Raw genomic sequence first — 21,903 nt, forward strand, 5'->3', positions numbered from 1 at the left:
CACCTCATGTGACACAAACAAAGGGACAGAGAATGAGGACCGTCAGCTAGCTTGTGGTTGCCAGTGTCGGGGCTGGGTGGGAGATGGCCGGCGGTGGGGGAAGAGAGGGAGAAGGCAGTTAGTTACGTGAACCACTGACATGATTCAAATGCTGTGGAATTTTGTGACATTAATGTATCTGTGCTGATGTCGTGGCTGGTGTTTAGTGCTTTCCCAGTCTTCCTTCAGACCTAGCACTTTAGGCGTGTATACGACGGGTATGACAACCCTATTTTCCCCCATCATAGTGAGGAATCCTTTGTGGCACCGGCTGGAAACCTGTGGTCACTCTGTGATGAATGACCCTGTTTCCCCACTACTCTCTTCCCAGTTACGACTATTTCGTAAGCAGTGACATTTAAAGGATCCGTCCGAAGTTCGTGGTGAAGTCCCATTCTTTGATGAAGAGCAGGTTTCTTTCCCCAAATGAATAGGTCTCCATAGATTGTTAAATGTGATTTGAGATTGCCTCAGTAGACAACAGCGTAGAGGTTGGTGTGTGTGTCTTAGATGACTTCATTTGCAGTTCTTTGTGTTTGGCACGGCTGTTACCAGAGATTGGACGTGAGTAGTGGGCTGTGTGTAGGCATTCCCAGCCTCACTCAGTCAACGATTCTTTCTTTCTTTCTTTCTTTCTTTCTTTCTTTCTTTCTTTCTTTCTTTCTTTCTTTTATTTTGAGAGAGAGAGAGGGAGACAATTCCAAGCAGCCTCCTCACCATCTGCATGACGCCCGATGTAGGACTTGAACTCGTGGAACCGCGAGATCACGACCTGAGCCGAAACCAAGAATCAGACACTTAACAGACTGAACCACCCAGGCTCCCCCAGTCAACGATGCTGACCTCAGCACGGTGCTGGCATGATCTTCCCCAGCCAAAGCCTTTCTTCTGGGGGAATTTCTTTGTGACTGTTATTTGATCACTTTTCACAGATAAACTTTTTTTTAAAAAAATGTTCATTCTTTTTGAGAAAGAGAGAGAGAGTGCGGGGGAGGGGCAGAGAGAGAGAGGGAGACAGAGGGTCTGAAGCAGGCTCTGCCCTGAGAGCAGAAAGCCCACCCGACGCGGGGCTTGAACTCATGAACCGTGAGATCATGATCTGGGCTGAAGTTGGACGCTTAACCGATGGAGCCACCCAGGTGCCCCACAGGCAAACTTGTTAAAATGTAGCTCGACTCCTTTATCTAATTGCAGAGACTGGTGTTAGAAAGACCCACATTTCCCCCTTTATGGCGAATTGTTCTGAAATCCATTGGCTGGGGGTAAAGGTTCTAGCCTGGGCTCCCCCCTGACCAGCGATGTGGCCGTGTCACCTCTCCCCATCCCCCATCTTTGTCTCCTCATCTGTAAAAATAAGACTGTGGACTCATTTCCAAGTTCCCTCCAGGCACTAGCATTGTGGCAATGTGTCTCGTCTTGGCTAGTGGGGCTAGGGAGGGTGGGAAGCAATGTTTATAATGACTGCTGTCTCATGAAACCAGGACTGGGTGGTGACATTGGCAGAACTGTGTTTCTCTGATTTTGAGCCCATCTTCCTAGAATCCCTTCTAGGGGCCAAAATAGCGGGTGCACGTCAGCCCAGATGCTCATGTCCCAGAGTACTTTCTCCTGCCTTCCGACACTTCTCTTTGCGATCAATACTGTGGAATAAAGAGCCACAACAAAATAGGAAGACTTGGGGTATTTTGCTTTGGACTGTAACTCGCGGTCTCATTGCCTTTAGAAACGAATCTCGCTTCCATAGAAAAGTCAGGTCCGGCGGGACGCTTTTTTTTTTTTTTTTTTTCCCCAGTGTTCATTGTGGACATGAGTGGGTTGAAGTCAAACAAGGTAAACCGAACTAAACCCATCACCCAGTATCTGGACCCTGTGCCGGGGTTTGGACCACGTAGGGGCTTGACGCCTGTATGCAGGGGGGTGTGGCACAGCGTTTTGCCTGGTGCCCTGCTGAATGGGGGTGAGCGAACGTTCTTTCCCTTTGGCAGGCCTGGCCATCTGTTACTTTGGAAACCCCAGAAACTCGTCCTGAGATAAGCTGGCACTGTACTTCTCCTCTTAGATCCGGAGTAGAAAAGTAACTCTGAAACGCTCTATCTCTGACCTGCCTTTTTTTCCCTTTTGGAGCAGAAAACATTGACATTTATGAAAATCTGGGCCAGCTGTAGTTAGGCAGCCTAAGGATGAGGTAGGCATTTCCCATTAGGTAACGTTGAAAGGAGCAGAGACATTTCCTCCTCCTTATTCTCTGGGAAAATGCGGCAACACCACAGATGGAGAAACCGGCTGTAGAACGAAGCTGGTCCTTTGGGATGCTTTTTAATTGGAAGCCTCTAGAGGTCAGCACTGCATAAAAAAGGGCTTTCTAGTTTTGGGTCAAGCCGGCGCCCGGGTCTTGGTGGAGCGTTTGGGAGAGAAGGGCCAGCAGACCCCCGGCACGAGGAGAGAGGTGAAGAGGCGGGCTGTGTGTGGGAGAGCAAGGCATAGGGTCCTTTCCCTTACACGAAGCCCTAACATTTGTGCTGGGTTGTTTTTCTCCCCCCCCCCCCCACTTCTCATCCATCTTTCCCTACAGCTCCCACACCCTGGTGGGCACACACTGTCAGCTCAATAAACACGACTTATTGACCGATCGATGAAGCGTGGCATTTAGCTCATTCGGAGAAGGGCTGGGGAGACGCCAAAGAGGAGATGGACGGCACAGTGCACTTTGCTTTGAGTGAGGGGAGGGTCCCCTCTGGGCCCCGGTGGCCCAGAGCCTTTCTCGTTATTAGGCGGCAGGCTTTGCTCAGCCCTGCAACTTGCAGTCAAACTTCAGGGTGCCATGGGCAGTGCTGGGACCACAGGTTTCCACTTGGAACCCCATCAGGCTCCCTGATGCTCCCAGATCAGGAGTGGGTGGGGAAGGGCTTTAGGACCCTTAGATCTGACCAGAACGGAAGTGGTTAGGAGTCCCCCAAAACGGGTTGACACTCCTGGGGCGGGGAGGGGAGACTCCAGGGCACGAGATGCAGTTGGAATATTCTCGGGCTGGTGGCTCAGGCTTCACAGCCTGCCGCAGGCCAAATCCAAACCCGGAGGCAGCGTTGGGAGCTCCCCGTAGCTCCCGGTGGTGCCTCGGAGTTTCTTTTTAGCCCAAGAAGGACCAGAAAAGCCCTTTCTCTCTTCTCTCTCTTGTTCAGGATTTTTCGTGTTCCTGTCTCCTGAGTTAGGCCTAACCTAGCCCACAAATGGTGTTGACAGCTGTCCTTTGCTGGGTGATTTCACTGGGCCTGGGACCCATTGACGGAAAAGGGATATTAGTGGAAAGGACAACTAACATGCCGCACGCACAACAGAAGCCCAGACTCCCCGGAAAAACGTCTTACCGGTCAGCGACTTAACGGCAGTCTCACTGCTACCATTAGGTTTCAGAATCATCCTGGTGAGTGCGGACAAGGCCCAAGGTTCCCTGCTCCCCAGTGTTGGTTGTATTCCGTGCAGCTGACTCTTCGGGCGTCTTGTCGTGAAGCCGGCAGTGCTGAGTGAATAAATCCAAGCTGTGTATGGCATTACATACAAAACTCTATTTTAACAAACTTTTATAAAGCTCCTTCTGAGTACCAGATTAAGTAGCAAGCACAAAGCTCCTTTTAACTCCTCGTATCCTTCCAGCATAAGGTAAATGTCAGTTGGTCGCCCCCTTTGACAGATAAGGAAACTGAGGCACACAGAAGTTAAGCAAATTTCACAAAATCACACAGCTAGTAAGTTCTGGAGCTGGGATTCGAACCAAGGCAGTTTGCCTTCAGAGCCCTTTTAACTGCTCTGCTCTGAATAGGGTCATCAAGGTTGGTCTTAACGTTTAATGAAACCTCTGGCTCTTTGCTCAGCACTGCGGAGGCCCTGCCCGTAAGCTTCACGCAGAGGACTCTAAACACTGTTAGTCTGCTTGGTTGCTGTGCACAGCATGGACTAAAGGGAACGTTACTTTAAGTCTTTGCCTTGCCCAGGACCAGGTTGGCCATGCCCGGTGGATTAGGGTGCTAACTGAGACATTTTTTTTTTTTTCCAGTATCCATGTAGTGGCAAAGATTTAAAAGTGATTGGAAGAATTGGAACAACAGGCTTGTTGAAATAATTTAGTAAATTGGTAAGACAAGAGGATCTCTAGGCAGGTGTGCGGCTGTGGGGACAACCAGTACGCTGTCCTTTCTGTTCCCTTCTTTCTAGGTCTTGCCCCCTGAACGGCCCTTTCCGGGGCCGTTACAGACTCTTCTAATAACAGAAGAGGCTATTACAGACACCTGGTCATGAAGCGGCTTTTATCCAAGCTTGCCCTGAAGTAGCCAGGCGCGTAATTCGCTCTGTGGTCAGGCCAGGACCTGAGAGCAGGGAGAAAGCTCTCCTTGTCCGCTTACCCCTCATACCAGTCACCACCACACACTGGAGACTTCTGTCTCCGTGTATCTCCCTGGGTCGTCCCAACACGCTTCCAGCCCCCCCGCCCTCCAGCCCTTGCCCTCCGCCTCTGTGCCAAGACAGCAGCGTGCACCCCATCAATGCCCCCAGCAATGCTGCTTGTCTTAGCACGGCTTTGTGCAGACTGCCTGGAAATCGAAGGACACGTTGCAAAGACAAAGGCAAGTTTGATTTGGAGCTCATGTTCTTGTTTGGATGACCTCCACCGTTGTTTCCTCTGCAAATGCAGGGGACAAAAGAGGCGGCCAGGTCATAGCCCGTAAGAAATGTTGGCGTCCCAACCCGGCCTTCCTGGGTTCTGAGATCTCAGGTGGCCTCACGCAGATCCCCCGTGATTGGGACCTTGTGGTCTTGGCACGCCGGCGTGGGCTCGTGGGCTCGTGGCTGCAGGGAGAGTGTGCGGCACCCCGGGAGCAGCGCTTTCCCGTTTTCCAAACGATGCGCAGCTGAAGGGAAGAAAAGCAGAAAAGGTGAGTCAAAAACACTCCTTTGAAAACGGCAGTTCTCCAGGGATCACGAGGCTGCGCAGGTTTGGAAAGAGAAGGGCACAGTGTTACATCGTAACGAAGACAAAGTTGGTTTTCTGGATCCGGCTCTTCCTTCCCATAGGGCCTTGGTCTTTTAAATCTGTAGTTTCTTCTGCTTAGATGTGTGAAGGGCCACTTGGAGCCTTAGGCTGCAAGGGGCAGTAAAAATACAAACCATTGTGGAGGATCAACTTTAACATGGGTCTGGGGAGTGTCAGGGTTTAACAGTTTCTGACTGCAATATTCCCTGTCATCAGAAATAGAAATCTCATAGCTCGAGATGACTTCAGCTACAGTTTCACCCCAAATCTCACTCTGCGATAGGATTTCAAGTCGCATGCACCCTTGAGGGCTATGTCAGGGTCTGCCTCTCCCCCGACCGCACCCCTCCATTCTCTCCTCCCCAACCTTGCCTGACATCGAGCACTCTGTATGTTACAGTTTATCTGCATTTAAAACGGGGATATAATTGCGTCCTTTACTAGACAACGCTATGTCTTCAGAAGCAGGTGCTTTGTATTTGCGAGTGGCCTTAGCTTCCAAAGTGTACTCAGAGGAAAGTCCCAGTATGCAAAACAACTGTTGGGTAACCCAGGCCACTTGTGAGCTGGCTTGTACGGTGTCACTAAAACCCGTGCTTTGGCGGAGGAGTTGGGTCATACTTCGTGATAGAGCTGGACTGTGCTGATCTCTTTTGATTCCCCCTTCCTTCGAAGACTGTTTCTGACTCTTGCTAGCTCCCAAACGGCTCCTATAACTGGTTACAAGAAGGGCTAAGTGGGATGATAGGACTGATTTGGGGTGAAACTCTTTTTTTTTTTTAATTTTTTAAAATTTATTTATTTATTTTGAGAGAGACTGAGCCAACATGAGTAGGGGAGGGGCAGAGAGAGAGACAGAGAGAGTCAATCTCAAGCAGGCTCCGCACCATCAGCACAGAGCCTGACACAGGGCTCGAACTCACGAAAAGTGAGATCAGGACCTGAGCCGAAACTGAGAGTCAGACACTTAGCCAACTGAGCCACCCAAGCACCCCTGGGGTGAAGCTCTTGCCGGGCTGGAAACATAATCTGGTGCCCTCCTCATGAGAGAGGTGGGTGGGAAGCGTCTCCCCATGCAGCTCGCGAGCTTTTGGAAAAGATCTCTCATCCGGAAGCAGGCCAAAAATGTCATCTAACTCCATGCTCATGAACTCATCAAACCCACCCACATGGTGTGTTCTCTTCAGAACTGGGGCCAGCCCTCTGCGTCATGCATGAGAGAGTATTCCCCAAAGTGCACTTCAAACCTTGCTCTGACCCCGCAACTGTTCAGCTCTGGAAGAGTGCCGACAAAATTGGCCACGCGCTCTGGAAAATCTCATTTGGAAGCTCGTGTTGGTGAGTCTGGATGAGATTTTGACCCAACGGACACGGGATCGGGTATTCTACTTGCCGCTTGGAGTCCACCCCCCCCCCCCCAGGGACGGCCCTGCCTGCTGCTGAGGGAGAGGGCTACAGATGTGGAGCGGGGCGCAGCGGCTGCTGGGAAACACAATGACCTCGGTCTCTTGGTCTGTCATCAAGACAATGGCACTTTTGTGCATCCTCTAGAAATAGAACTTTTCATCTGGCACCACAGCGTGCTACATTCTGGAGCAGTGATGTCACAAGAAGGCAGAGACTAGGGGATTCATCCTCCTAGGCAGGGTGACTGACACTGTTTCCCGATCTCCGCACATTTACTGATGTCACCCGTTTCCCCCAAACCACAGCGGCCTCGGGGGTGGAGAGAATCACAACGAAAGGCAGATTCTCATGTCTGTGGCTCTGAAACTTACTCTGGGGATTCCCAGCCCTTCTCTCTCCCGTTCCTCCCAAATAGCCCGGGCTATTCCTTGAGATGTCTCTTGTATGTTTCACAGGCTCGCCTTCACTGGTACCCGGTGTTCTCCTTTCTGGCTTTAACTCACGGCCGTTTCTGCTAATGCTGCACAGCTCCAAAGCGTAGCTGGGCTGGGACAGGCTCAGTCACTGTCCACCAAAGGTACCCTCCTTGTGCCACTGCCTGCCAGTGTGGGCCCCGCGGCCACCGGTCCAAGGCGTTGAGGCCCTGGCCGTGTGGTCCAGGATGCTGGCAACCATGCAGGTGCTGCCCTGGTGACAGCCTGCTCTCAGTTTGTATTTATCTGTTAATCCAGCCACTCACCAGAGGAGTCTGAGTCCCGAAAGTTCAATGTACTTCTGCATGACGGGCTCAGAAAAAGCTTTTATCCAGCCTTTCCCAAGGTCACCCTCCAACGTTAGTGAGCCTGGCATGTTTCTTGTGAGTTCTGCCCACGGAGGCTCATCAGCCCCTCCTGGAACAGGCTCTTGAAAGGTCTACCTGTCCTAGACCTGGTCAATCTGTCCAGAAATGGCAGAAGCTGGAACTCACCATCCTCCTGTATTAGGGTGGGTAGGTGCCTCGGGTGACCCCCACCATGCTGAGTGGGGGGGCAGGGTTTAGCCAGGACTGGAAGGCTCAAGGTCCCGTGATTTGAAGTATCCTGTGCCACACAGGAAGTACTTTAGTTAAGACATGAGTCAGGTGACTCCACACTGTAAAAGCTATTATGCATAGAGTTGACCATTAAAAAGTGATTTCTTGGGGCACCTGGGTGGCTCCGTCAGTTAAGTATCTGACTTCTGCTCGGGTCATGATCTCCTGGTCCATGAGTTCAAGCCCCCTCGTTGGGCTGTGTGCTGACAGCTCAGAGCCTGGTGCCTGCTTCAGATTCTGTGTCTCCCTTTCTCTCTCCCCCTCCCCCGCTCACGCTCTGTCTCTCTCTCTCTCTCTCTCTCTCTCTCAAAATAAGAAATACACATTTTTTTTAAAAAAAGTGATTTCTAGATCCTCAGACTAACAAAAGCCTAGGCCACCAATCAGGCTTTTAAGTGGGGAGCCTGTGAAACGGGCAGGTTCTTGGACTGGTGCCCCCAGGGCCTGGTGAACACGGGCAGCTGTGTGCTTACAGATATTCCAGGCGGTGCTGCCTCAGGTGGTCCACACTCAGAGAAACCCTGCGGTTGAGCTGGCCTCCAGGCTAGGAATCATTCACTGTGTTGGGAGGGAGCCAAAGACTCACCAGGCAGTCCCTGTGTGCCAGGCGCTGGGCAAAATGCCTTCATGGTCCTAACGCATCTTTTTCCACAAAGAGAAAATCCTTGTAGAGATGCCACAGTTTTGTCTCCATTAAAATCTCATGACTTGGAGAAAAAAAAAAAAAAGCCACTCCTCTGAGCTCACGTGGTGGCAGAACCGGGAATAAAAGCCAGTTTTGTCTAATTGCAAAGCCTTAGTCTCTTGTCACAAGATGTCACGCTGCTCTTGTGGCATTTGGGGAACAATAATGGGCAGAGGCCAAGTTGTATTTGTCGGCGGTGTTTTTTTACGGCTAAAAACTATTAACACCACCCTCAGTACACGGCAAAGAAATGAGAAGATCGTAAAGAGACCGGAAGGCTAAAGAACCGAGGACCCCCTGAAATTCACTACACTCTCCACAATATAAATGTACCACCCAGCGGGCCAACTGAAGATGACATTTCCCGCCAGATAATAAGCTACACGCGGGTAGAGGTGCTCTCTCTTCCGCTCTCTACGTATCCCCTGTGCTTAGCACAGTCCTGGCATGGGGTAGGCGGTCACAAAACCTTCGTGGAATGAATGAGTGAATGAATGAATGAGGTATGGGGAGAAGAAAGAAATGTTCCTCTTTCTCTCAGGAACGTGGAGAGACTGCTTTGCTCTGAGATTGACCTGCCGTCGCTCACTCATGCATGGAAGCACACAGACCCCAAGACACGACCTTCAGGGACCTGCCTTTATCCCAACATCTCAGAGAAACTGTGTCCAAGAGTTGGTAATGTTGTTGGTAAGTCTCCAAGACTTTTGCATTTTACCAGGGAATGGGAACAGCAGCGGGTGGATGTCCCAGGTCTCTGTGCCCGCGACCTCGTGATCCCTGAGTGACCGTCAAGGACGTGCCAGCAGGAGATAGGAAAGTCATAAAGCCAGATGCAGCCCTAGACGCATCCTGGGACACATCCTTTCCCTGGTGGGAAAGACACATCCTTTCCCTGGTGGGAAAGCAAGAAATGTGCCATGGCCCTTCCTGCTTTCTGCGTGATAGCTGACCTAGGATAGAGGCTGCCCGAGACACAAGACACCCACTTTCTGGTGCTCTCCAAGGCTGCCTGTATCTACACCATCTCGGAGAAGACTCAGAAACTGCCCCATCCCAGCAGGACAGCCCAGGAGCAGAAAAACGCCCTAGGTGCCTTCTAGGCATGGTGACAAATCAGTATGACATTTGCTCTATCAAACTGTCTTAATCGTTACCTTCAAGAAGATGGAAGCTTTTGGTGCCTCTTTTCCAGCCGCCATGGTATGAAACTCCAAATCAATCAGAAGAAAAAATCTGGAAAGAATATAATGTCTTAATCAGCTTGGGCTGCTATAATAGAACACCACAGACTGAGTGGCTTATAAAAAACAGCAATTTATTTCTTACAGTTCTGGACGTCCAAGATCAAGGCACCAGCAGATTCCGTGTCTAATGAGGATCTTCCTCTTGGTTCATGTGTCCTCACATGGCAGGATGGGTTGAGGGAGCTTTCTGGAGCCCCTTCTGTAAGGGCACGGATCCCATTCACGAGGGCACTGCTCCTGTGACGTCATCACCTTCCAAAAGTCTTACCTCCAAATACCATCACGTTGGAGATTAGGTTTCTACGTATGAGTCTTGGGGGAACACGTTCAGTTTATAGCATAAAGTCACCTAGGTTTCTGCATCTAGAATAATGTCCATGGGCCCCCCCCATCACCTGTGCTCAGTCACAGGAACTCTCTGGCTTCTTTTTCCCAATTCTCTCTTTAAAAAAAAATCTTCCGAAATACTCACCACCCCCCCCCCACCCCCCGTCAGGCCCCAGAATTTCATGATCACCAAGGAAGGAAGTGGGGTGGGTCCCTGAAGGCCTCACAGGCCCGGTCCACCAGTGCTGGGCCACCGATTCTGTGAAAGCTGTTGGCACAACTGGCCTTTGAGGCTCAGTGTCCTCAGAACCCTGTTTTTGTCTTGCTTCCTCTTTTCTTTTCCGGTCACTTCATTCCAACTGGTTGTTCCTTTCCTCTTCCACCTCCCTTCTCATTACTGCACTCACATATTTCCCATTACGGGCCCGCCTTTCTCCCTGGTGACCTTCGAGCAGGCTTTGACTCCCAGGTGTGGTAACCAAACGATAGCCTTGACCCTTCTGCTTCGGACCCCACAGAAGACGGAGTGGCGTTTCCCTGCTATTTCCAAAGACAGGAACTGGGATTTTTGACTTGAGAGACTTGAGAGACTTGAGAGAGCTCTGACACCTTCTCGAAGCCGGGCCACTAGGGGGTAGAACTGAGTTCTGATTGGGACCGGGTCCCCCTGCACTATCTTCCAGTCGTGTCTGTGTTGACCTCAGGGAGCACCAAGTCGTGCTAATTAACGTGTTCACAAAAGACACGACTGGAATCACTGTTCAAGAGGATCGGTGAGCCTGGAGTGATTCGAGAGTCGGGTTCATTTACCTGCCAGTCAAACAAAACCTCCAAGCTGTCTGGTTTCCCCGTAACACTAACCGCAGCCGCCTTCAGGAGGGGTCCGCCCCAGTGCTGGTTGGTGACGGCCCCAGGCTACGGGGTTCTCTGCCCAGCAGCCGCTCCTCTGCCCAGATTATCTTTCCCCACCGCGCCTGCAGCTGGTCCTGCGCAGAACGCATAGACGTGGTGTGGATGCCGCTAAGACTGCTAGTCAGGAAGCCCTGCAAAGGACTTCTATTTTTAGAGAAGGCATTCCTCTGGCGCTCAGGCGCTCTCCGGCCTGCTGAGAAGTCGGCTGCCCTTCCCAAAGGGCAAGGCTGCAAACCTCCTCTGCCGCAGAAAGGCGTTGTTCTGCCACAAACAATGGTAGGGTGGCCCTGGCACGATGTCAGATGAGTTGATGGCAGCTGGTTATGCGTTCCCTCTCGGCGTTGACAGCTGAGCCCTGCCAGATCCAGAGTCGTCTTGGATTTGGGTTTTGGAGAATGAATCACACCGAGAGCCAGGGAGGGTCTAGCTCCAGTTGGCTTAACTAAGGAAATGGCCATAAGCCATAGGTTGTTATTTAGTTCTGGCTGCCTGTGTCTTCAGGGGCAATGTAATTGCTAAATGTGGTCGAACGGGCAGCCAGGGCCGGCGCAGGGCAAGAGTCACGGTGGTCAGCCGGGTGGCCGTCCTGGAGGGAGCTGCGGTAGACAGCCGGGCTGTTTCAGGTAAAAGCAGAAAGGGCCACACCTCTGCAAGTGAGCGCTATCCGTGTCCTTATGCAGCCTTCACGTTTTCATTCATCGGTTCACCTGAACCGTACCTGGGATGCAGAGTAACCGGCCTTGTGGTTGAGAATGGGCGCTTTTGAGAAATACAATCACGCTCCAGTCCAGCCCGGCCACTTACTCGTGCTGGGACTTGAAGCCAGTTAATTTCCCCAGTCCTCAGATTTTCCATTGCTAATTTGGGATAAATAACCCAATAGAAAAACAAACCAAGAAAACAGAGAGGCGACCCACTGAGGAACAAATGCAAATGGCCAATAAATACGTGAAAATGTATTCAAGCTCTGGTTGTCGGGAAACTGTAAATTAAGACGGGACCTCATTCTTGGAAATTCTTAGAAAGATCGATAACGTCCAGCATTGGCACGGAGGTCACGCCCCTGTTGGTGGGAAAGTGAATTGGTTCAACCACCTTAAAGGATCATTTGTCAGTGTCTTACCATATGTTTTCTGTGCAAGTCCTTTGACTTCACAGTCCCGCTGCTAGGAACCTATCCCGAAGAAATAATTGTGCATATGGATATGGGTGTTCATTATGGTATTGCTTGGAGTATGCTTTTTTTTCAAAAAGGAATGGAGATGATCTGTTTCTCAGCAGAGAGGTAGTAAGTCCCAGGCAGGTGACTGCAGGTGGCCCTATAGTTTCTGGTACCAACAATTGGAGCAAAATGTGGCAGGAGAGGGGTGATGACAGCAGGAGGGAGAAAGGAAGATGTTCACTCTTTACTCTTTTTACTTAAATCTATGCTTTTGCATCTTTTCTGTCCCAGTTCACCTCTCTGCACCGCATACCTGCCGAGTTCCGTGGCTCAAGTTATGCAGATTGTTGTGGTAATCCCCAGATCGATTTCCTAGGTGTTCAAACATGGTTTGGGGCTGATCTAGCTGCGTTTCAGGGATGAGACAAACTCAGGGTCTCCATGCTCCTCCGCCATCTTAACTCCTCTCCAAAGACCTATCGTTTCTCATCTTCAACAGTATGCCCTGTAAGGTCATCCCTGTTCCATATCGAGCTGTCAGGGCAACACTGAGATGTGAAGGCTGCAGCCGCAGCAGAGCTTAGAGGGAGAGTGTGAAATCAGAAGTTCGGATCTGGGCGCCTGAAATCTCAGATGCCCCTTAGACATCCCAGTGGCGATGTTAGAGGAGTCTGATGTGGGGGTTGGGAATCGCATTTGATGAGGAGTCCCCTAGGGTTTATGGGTGGTGTGGAGAAAAGTTCCGTCAAAAAGAGAGGGTGGGTACCCAGAGCCAACCATAGTGGGCACCCAAGCCCTGGATTCCAGTGCCTTTGGCACGAATTGACTTCCGCAATGCATTTAAACACTCGTAGTGTCTTAATCAATCCTTCCCACCTATTGGCATCATTGGCACCTTATAAAAGTCTCCCTCCATCTCATTGTTAGCACTGCTTCCTGGTTTTCCTTTGAACCTACAGCCCTGTCTGGCTGAACTCTTTTGGTGGTTTCTGGAGTTCCCAGCTTTGCCTTCACTCGACATCCCGTCTTTAGCTCCCCAAACTCCAAGCTTCGTAGCTGATTCAGGGAAGCCCTTCCTGCTCTTCCCACTGAGTACCTCTGCCCACTGCTCTCCCCCGCTGTCTTCAAGACCCAGCCTAGGCAGAGCCCAGACCGTTTGCTCACTCAGATGTCAACAGTTGCACACTTTTTTGTGTGTGTGTGGTTTTTTTTTTGCAGTTTCTCACGTAAATCCCCAAAGACAGCCATTAATATCATCATTTCTATTATTATCCAGGCCACGTTGACAGATGAGAAAATGGAGGTTTCAAGGGCAGGCGGGAATAACCTGCCAAACCCACCCAGATGGGAAGTGTCTTAACATTCTGTTGCCGCGTGACAAATTGCTACAAACTCAGCACCTTAAAACAGCCCACATGGATTGTTTCACGGCCCCCGTGCTTCAGGAGCCTGGGGGTAGCTTAGCCGGGCTCTCTGCTTCTGAGTCTGTCACGGGCTGCCGGCAGAGTGTCAGCCAGGGCTGGGGTTTCATCCGAAAGCTCAACGGGGCAAGGATCCGCTTCCAAGGTTTTCAGTGGTTGTTGACAGAATTCAGTTCCTTTGAGCTGTTGGTCTGAGGGCCTCACATCCTTGCCACCTGTTGAACCGGAGGCCACTCTCTGCAGCTTACTGTGGGGGCCCAGATTTCAGTCTGGGTGATGAACCAACCCCTGACTGACAGAATGTCCTTCTGTGGTGACAGCTGGGAGAGACGGCCGCTTGCTTCATCCGTGTGTGAGCTGAGAGAGCAATGGAGTCTGCTGGCAAGGCAGAGCCCATAATCTCTTCTAGCCTGATCTCAGAAGTGCCGTCCTGTTGCCTTTGCTATATTCTGTTGGCTAGAAGGAAGTTGCCAGGCCAGCCCACGCTCAAGGGGAGGGACCATACTAGGAGGCGGATCACTGGGGGACATGGGAGTCAGGCTGCCACAGGAAGTAACAGCTGAGGTGTTAACTCAGTTATGTGAGCCTCCCGTCTTTGAGATCTTCTTTCTCTGCACGCCTGGATCCTCATGGTTGTTCCCTGCTACAGTCTGAACAGAAAGATAACAGTAACATCACTTTCCCTATGTGACTCCACAAGTTGAAAACTCTTAGCCAGTGATATTGAGTAGCCTGATTTTAATAAGCAAGAAATGGGAGTTTCAAAATCCAAGACAAAGTGTTATTTATTTTAATGTTTTTAATGTTTATTTTTGAGAGAGAAAGAGAGACAGAGTATGACTGGGGAGGAGCAGAGAGAGAAGGAGACACAGAATCGGAAGCAGGCTCCAGGCTCTGAACCGTCAGCACAGAGCCCGACGCGGGGCTCGAACTCACAAACAGCGAGATCACAACCTGAGCTGAAGTTGGACGCTCACCCGACTGAGCCACCCAGGCGCCCCAACAAAGGATTATTTAAAGCTGAGTAGCTTAAGTGATGCAGAGGACAGCACATGGTACCGTGTTATAAAGGCAGCTGATACAACTGTTGGCCCTTTCCAAACCAGTCTTGAACCCGCAGACCACTGGTAAAGAATCTCCGTATGCCCAACCCAGCAAATTGGCCTTTTATTGGATGCCGCCACTCCGGAGAGAGAGATGGGTCAGCGGAGCAGGAGAAAGAAAGCCAGGCATGACATTATCATCTCAGCCTTCTCTGTGAGCCGTCTTCCTCCAGGCCACTCGGGTGGACACAGATTTCAGTCTGGGTGATGAACCAACCCCTGACTGACAGAATGTCCTTCTGTGGTGACAGCTGGGAGAGATGGTTAGTGTCTGCCCTCTCGGCCCATGTCCCCCACCAAAACTCCCCCTGAAAACTTCTGACAGGGACAGTTCCAGCACAGTGGCTTCTTGGCAAGAAGCACTTGGCTTCTTGTATGACAATCTGACATCCCTCTGCTCCCACGTCTGCTTTTCAGACCACTGCTGGGTTGGGCTCTCCCCTTACTGCCCCCACTCACTAGAATGGTCACTCGGTTTCCACGATTCCCATTCATCTCATCATCTGGGACCTTCTGTCTCTAGCTTGACCCCGATGGGTATGTTTAATTAGTAACTATTTATTAAGAACTCACCATAGGGACATCTGGCTGGCTTAGTCAGTACAGCATGTAACTCTTGATCTCAGAGTTGTGAGTTCAAGCCCCACATTGGGGGTAGAGATTAGAAAGAAAGAAAGAAAGAAAGAAAGAAAGAAAGAAAGAAAGAAAGGAGAGAGAGAGAGAAAGAAAGAAAGAAAGAAAGAGAAAAAGAAAAAAAGAAAAAGAAAAAGAAAAAAAAAAGAAAAAGAAGGAAGGAAGGAAAAGAAAGAGAGAGGAAAAAGAATTCACTATAGGTAGATGTTCTTCCAGGCACCGAAAAAGAGATAGTCCTTGTATGTGGACATACATACACAGATACCTATGATGTAGAGGTTAAGGGCACAGCTCAGAAGTCAGATAAATCCTGCGGCTCCTGGCTGGCTCAGTCGGTAAAGCACGTGACTCTTAATCTCGGGGTTATGATTTCGAGCCCCACACTGGGTATAGAGATTACTTAAAAATAAAATAATTTTTTTTTTAAATAAAAGCTTTAAAGGGGCGCCTGGATGGCTCAGTCGGTTAAGCGTCTGAATTTGGCTCAGGTCATGATCTCACGGTTCGCAGGTTCAAGCCCCGCGTCGGGCTCTGTGCTGACAGCTCGGAGCCTGGAGCCTGCTTCGGATTCTGTGTCTCCCTCTCTCTCTGCCCTTCCCCTATTCGTGCTCTGTCTCTCAAAAACAAATGTAAAAAAAAAATTTTTTTTTAAATAAAAGCTTAAAAAAAAAGTCAGATAGATCCTGCTGTTTAGTGGCAGTCGACTCTACTTGGCAAGTTCCTTAAACTTTCTGAGCCCCAGTTTCCTCTTCTGTAACATGGAGATCAGTAGTTCTACCTTGTAAGACTGTTGTGAGAATTAAGTGAAATCATTCGTGTGCAGCACCTAGGACTATGCCTACCACACACGAAGCACTTAACAGTACTTCTCCGTGATCAGCACAGGACAGACCCTTAGCAGCAATTTCCCGTCCCCACCAGACCGTAGGCTCCGTGGAGGCTGGGACCACATCTCTCGCCTTTGCAGCTGCGGCCTCAGTACCTGGCACAATGCCTGACACACGGTAAGGGCTCCCTAGACCTTTGTGGAAAGGGCTTATAAATAAATAAATAATACTGCCGTGAGAGACAAAATATTTACCTAGTTCCGCTTTCCAGGGAGCGCGGAGGTCTCTGAATATCATCTAATTCAAAGTCCGCCTTGGGTGGTAAGTGGCAAGTTCGGCCACCTAGTTAAACAGTTGACCAGGGTCTAATGGCGTAGGCTGGGACTCAGGATTCAGACTCTCAGCTCACTGCGTCCAGCATACCCAGTATGCTGACATCATCTTCCCAGCCTGACTGATGTGGTAAATAGGGAAAAGCCCCTCCGATAGGGACTTTCTAATTTGTGGTGACCATGACTCATTTTGAAAGAAACCATTCAGTTATCCCAGGCGTGGGGCTGAGCAAGTGGCAGAGGGAAAGCCAGCTGCCTTGTTCTTGTTGGTCCAAGGGTGTGATCCAAAGGTCTCTGCAGACTTCACCCGGTACCCCCGTGGGTCATTTTCCTGCATGGCGAGCCTATCCGCTCAAGCGTGACCAGCGGCCATTCTCGGAGATCAAGAACAAATCTCAGTGTCAGGTGATCTGGCTTCTAGTCCAGCTGCACTAGCTGGGTGACCTTGGACACGTTTACTTAATGTCCCCGTGTTTTCATTTTCTCCTCTGAAAGGGAGGGAAAGTAGCACCTGGTAAGGATTTAATGATACGATGTGTGACAGAAGGTACCCAGCACAGTTGCTAGAGCTAGCTTGTGGAATGGGATCCGAATGCGGGGCCGGCGTTCATCATCCCCTGTGGTGACAGGCCCAGGAAATCTCCTGGTCCCCTGAATCTCCCTCGTGGCTGGCCTGATTCCCTCTGGCACGCGGGGCCAGGTGGTGATTTTCAAGATTGATTTCAGAACAGAACTCGTTTGTATCGTTTTGTCTAAGTTCCATCCAAAACTTGACATGGGATTGGAACCGAAGTGTATGAAGCCAGTGGAGTCTGCACTCGTCAGAGCAGAGCCGGGGACCTGTGACCTGCCCCTCGACCTTCTGAGGTGGCCTCCCACGTACCCCCCTGGGCCCCAGGGCTTCCCGGAACTTGGTTTGAAAACGACCCAACTAAAGTATTTTACATGGCCGCTGTCAGAGTAAGAGTCGTATCAACATGTTATTGTAACGCATTATTATTATTTATTGCTGACATTTACAGCACTGGTTCTCAGACTTCAGCCGGCGTCAGAATCACCTGGACCTCTTGTTAAAACACAGGTTATTGGGCTCCACACCCAGAGTTTCTGATTCCATTGTTTTGGGGAGGGACTGAGAGAGAATTTGCACTTCTTTTTTTTTTTAAATTTTTTTTAACGTTTATTTATTTTTGAGAGAGGGAGAGACAGTGCATGAACAGGGGAGGGGCAGAGAGAGAGGGAGACACAAAATCGGAAGCAGGCTCCAGGCTCTGAGCTGTCAGCACAGAGCCCGACGCGGGGCTCGAACTCACGGACCGCGAGATCATGACCTGAGCCGAAGTCAGCCGCTTAACCGACTGAGCCACCCAGGTGCCCCGAGAATTTGCACTTCTAACTAATTCGTAGGGCTGCTGCTGCTGGCGTCTGGGAACCCTGTGACAGCTGCCGATTTCACGTGTGCTTTCCGTGTGACGGGCACTGTGCTGGACTCTTCACCTGGGCCCTTTTATTTCATGCTCACGAGTGCGCTTTGAGGGAGGGATTGTGCTATTTATAACCCTTATTTGCAGATGAGGAAACGAAGGCTGAGAGAGCCAGATAACTTGCTCAAGGTCTTACAGCCACTGAGTGGAAGATTCCAGTCCAGTCCCCATGCTGCACGTTTTGGAAGGAGGGGATGGGCACACTTACTGCCCTATACTTACTTTCATTCACTGACCCGGGGCAAACAAGTTAATGAAATGAACTGGCTCTGAGAGAGAGGGTTCCAGCCCGGTTGAGGTTTAACGGAGAGCAGGAAAACCAGTCACAACAGCAATGCTTGAAGAACTGTGCTTACCGAGGTGTGCCCATTTGGAACACCTGGGAAGCCACACGACTTCTCAGGATACCCTGGAGACATTTGACCAAGAAGGGGCGGTCCTTGTGACAAAGGATAGAAGACAAAATGGCACTTCATTGATTTATTACTTCGTTCGTTTGCAAAAACTTACTGAACGAACCTACCGAATATGCTGGGTGCTGTTTGGTGCTGGGGATACAATGGGAAGTTAAAATAGGCATGGTCCGTGATTCTCAGACCCTACAGTACACTCAACATTATTAAGTCTAGTAACAATTTTGCCCGAGTCTTGATATCTTGAAATTCAGCTTTGGTCACAGGATTCTTTTGTGCCCCAGCCGGCTGGTTCTGGCTCTTCCAAATCGTATTATCTTATAGTATCCGCACTGTCTGTTGACCTAGTGAATTTCCATTCTGACTCATGCAGTTCAACCCCGTCTGACATCATCATCTCAAAAGTCTGTCTTCTCAATAGATCTTTTTCAAATTCTTGATTACGGACAGGATTTGGCTGGTCTTTGGTGACTGGTAGCTTTCAAATATGACTAATAGGTAGATGGTGTTTAATTGGTCTGTTCTTGTGTTCTTATTACTGCTAATTACCCAGTGTGTTGGATATGCCAGGTGGATGCCTAATGACTGGTCTAATGACGAGCTGGAACACCGTATTCAGATCCAAGATATCATGGTCCTGGGAGACAGGTTCATGTGGTTCTTCATTCTGCCAGCTAGCACCTTTCCTGTTAGAGTGGGTTTGAGGCGGCCACGTCAGATTCTAGAGATCGTATAACACGGTTCATTTGCAAGGAAATGTCCCCTGCATCCTGGGCCTCGCCTGCTATGTGTGAAAACTTATTTGGATGAGGGGCGCCTGGGTGGCGCAGTCGGTTAAGCGTCCGACTTCAGCCAGGTCACGATCTCGCGGTCCGTGAGTTCGAGCCCCGCGTCGGGCTCTGGGCTGATGGCTCGGAGCCTGGAGCCTCTTTCCGATTCTGTGTCTCCCTCTCTCTCTGCCCCTCCCCCGTTCATGCTCTGTCTCTCTCTGTCCCAAAAAAACTTATTTGGATGAACACTCTGTGTTACTTGTTCCGATTCGGATTTGCTCACTCCAGCAAGGTTATGACCTATAAAAAAAAAAAAAAGTATTAATTTAGTAGTCTTGACAGCTAGCACGTCAAGTTTCAAAGAATCCTGTGAAAGAAAGAAAATTAAAAGGGAAGAAAGGAAGGCTAGGAAAGAAAGGCTAGTGAGAGATCTGTGACTGATGTGAAATACGGAGTTTTTACCATGAGCTCAAGGAACCCTCCAGGCTGCCTCCCAGAGACGCAATTTCTGGCTCTCTAATCTGTAGATGGGTTTGCATTAAAAACAAAGCTCAACTTAAGCTTCAAAGTAAGAAGTCAGTATTCAGGGCAGACAGAGAGACTGTTTGTTGTGAACAAGCGGCAGTGACCAGTCATCTCCGAGAGTTGTCCCAGAGAAAGAGTTTGAAACCCACACTATAATGATAGCTGGCACATGGGACCTGTGGAATGAAGTCAGTGCTTCCAAAAAAGGAAACAATGAAAAACAATACAAAGAAGCAGCAGCCCACACATTAATGTTCATGAACGTACGTTAACATTGACATTAACTTTGGGTTAATGTCAGATTTTACTAACCAATCCCAATAGACCTGCTCGTGATTATTCTTACTGGGGCGTTTTCAGTGGAAACATATCCAGTCGGTAAAAAGCTTCAGTAGTTGTGTTACGAAGGACACTATTTTCATTTTGACACAACATTAGCCCGGGCTCTTGTGCCCACCTAGATACCCTCATGCTGCCTACTCTGCCCTTGATTTGGGCAGAGTGCCCCTCCAGCATGACATTCAGCCTAGGTCCTATCCTTGTCTAGCCAGGGCCACAGCAGAATAGGGGACAGGGGAAGACGAGGGTGAGGAGTTGGGTATCACTGAGTGTTTAAGAGCTCAGGCTCTAGAGCCAGAAAAACATAGGTTTCGATCTCAAATCTGCCTCTTACTATGTGGCCCCCGGCCTCAGGTTCCTGATAAGTCTTGATAATAACGTTGACTCATTACAGAGATTCAGTGAGATAGTATACACTCAGGGTTTGGTGCATTGCATGGCGCATGATATATAATCAGCAAATGATCCCTGTGGTTACTGGAGTCTTGGTCTTAGTATTTGTATGGGTGGTTTAAAAGAATAAAGTAGGTGGGTCAAGAGCAGTTCTCAGATGAATTTGTACCAGCTATGAAGTTGGTCCAAATTAGTCTCTAAATCCATTATACAGTGCCCTCTAAAGAACATTCTACAAAAATTAAAAAGCCCTATATCTGGGCTGCCCAGTATAGTTTAGCCATTGGCACATGAGCTACTGAGCATGTGAAATCTGACTAGAGAAAGTCGAGTTTCAAATGTAATTAACTTAAACGTAAGTAGCCATAGGTGATCTGTGACTACCACGTTGGTCAGCAGAACTTCGTAAGATTAAAGTTGTCAAATCTGCACGAGAAAGGGCAGACATTGTGAGGGAAAAGTTAAATGTGAGTGGAAGGAAGCGTAGAGCTCAGAGGATTGAAAACATCAGAAAGAATCAAATGTTTAATGAGTGATGGACATGATTCTGATTACAGCCCCTTAGCACAAACACCAGTAAAATATGAAACATCTGTAAACATTAGAAGTCAAACAGTCCAGTTTCAAGAGCTGTTTGACAAATTCCAATTCCACTGAAATGCAAGAGATTGAACTTTGACTTGGAATTTAGAGTCGCAAAACGTGCACCACTTGGTCAACAGCCCTGATGAATAAATGAGGCAGCATCAGACCTAATCGTGAATCCCATCAGGCAGAGAGGAGTTTCCTGAATGCCCTTCTCATGGTGCACGTTGAACTTGGACAGGTGAGAATCATTTTGGGGGAAAGATAATAGAGGAAGCAATGTTTACGTGATCACCGCTGAATTGGCAACGAGCTCGCTCTTTGGCAGCCTGATGGAAAAGCCCAGATGGGGAGAAAATAAAGTTGGCATGTTTTCTGTTCCCACTGGCACAACCCAAGTTACAGGTATAAATGGTGTTTGTTCAGTAATAACTCAAATGTGTCACTGATATTGTGACAGAATGTCTAGGGTCTACGATAAGTTTCAATATTAAAAGAATTATAATCCAGAGGGTCAGGGGTCTAAGAGGAAAAAAAGGGCTCAAACAGCACTGGTTTTATTTACAGAGCAAGGCATATTTACACAGAGATCCCGCATAGTTGGGGTAAAAGTGGCTTTACCTTGGGAATGAAGAGACACGGTGCCTTCCTGGATACCATGTATGGATGAGACCTGGTTTCCGCTGGTTACCAGTTGGGGGCCCTTCAGCCAGTTATTTACATACTCTGTGCCCCACAGTTTCCACATGTGTAAAAATGGGGTTGGGACTGACTGCCTCATAAGATTCTTACAAGGGTCAAGTAGAAAACAATTTGGAAAACTGTAATGCACTTTGCAGACGGGAAGTGTGATCATTGCCACTGTTGTTTTGACTTTCTCAGTAATGCTCCGAGAGAGGGAACAGCACAGCTGACCATTTTACAGATGAAGGGACGAAGCTGAGAGGGCGGGGTTCCATGACTTGCCCAAGGTCATGGGCTGCCAGCACTGTGATGGCGGTACGAAACATCGGGTGTTAGCCAATGGACACAGAAGGTTCCTATTTCTTTTGAATGCTTTAAGAAATGCTTAAACTCATGGGGTTGTGGGACTGGAACAGCCAGACTGCCTTTGGATCCAGACAAGAGGGCCCCGTGTGTTAGTTAGAAGGGCCTGCAAACTGGACCAGATCCAGCCTGTTTGAGTAAGTAACGTTTTATT

Source organism: Prionailurus viverrinus, chromosome A2 (assembly GCF_022837055.1).
Source record: "Prionailurus viverrinus isolate Anna chromosome A2, UM_Priviv_1.0, whole genome shotgun sequence".
Classification (NCBI taxonomy): Eukaryota; Metazoa; Chordata; class Mammalia; order Carnivora; family Felidae; genus Prionailurus; species Prionailurus viverrinus.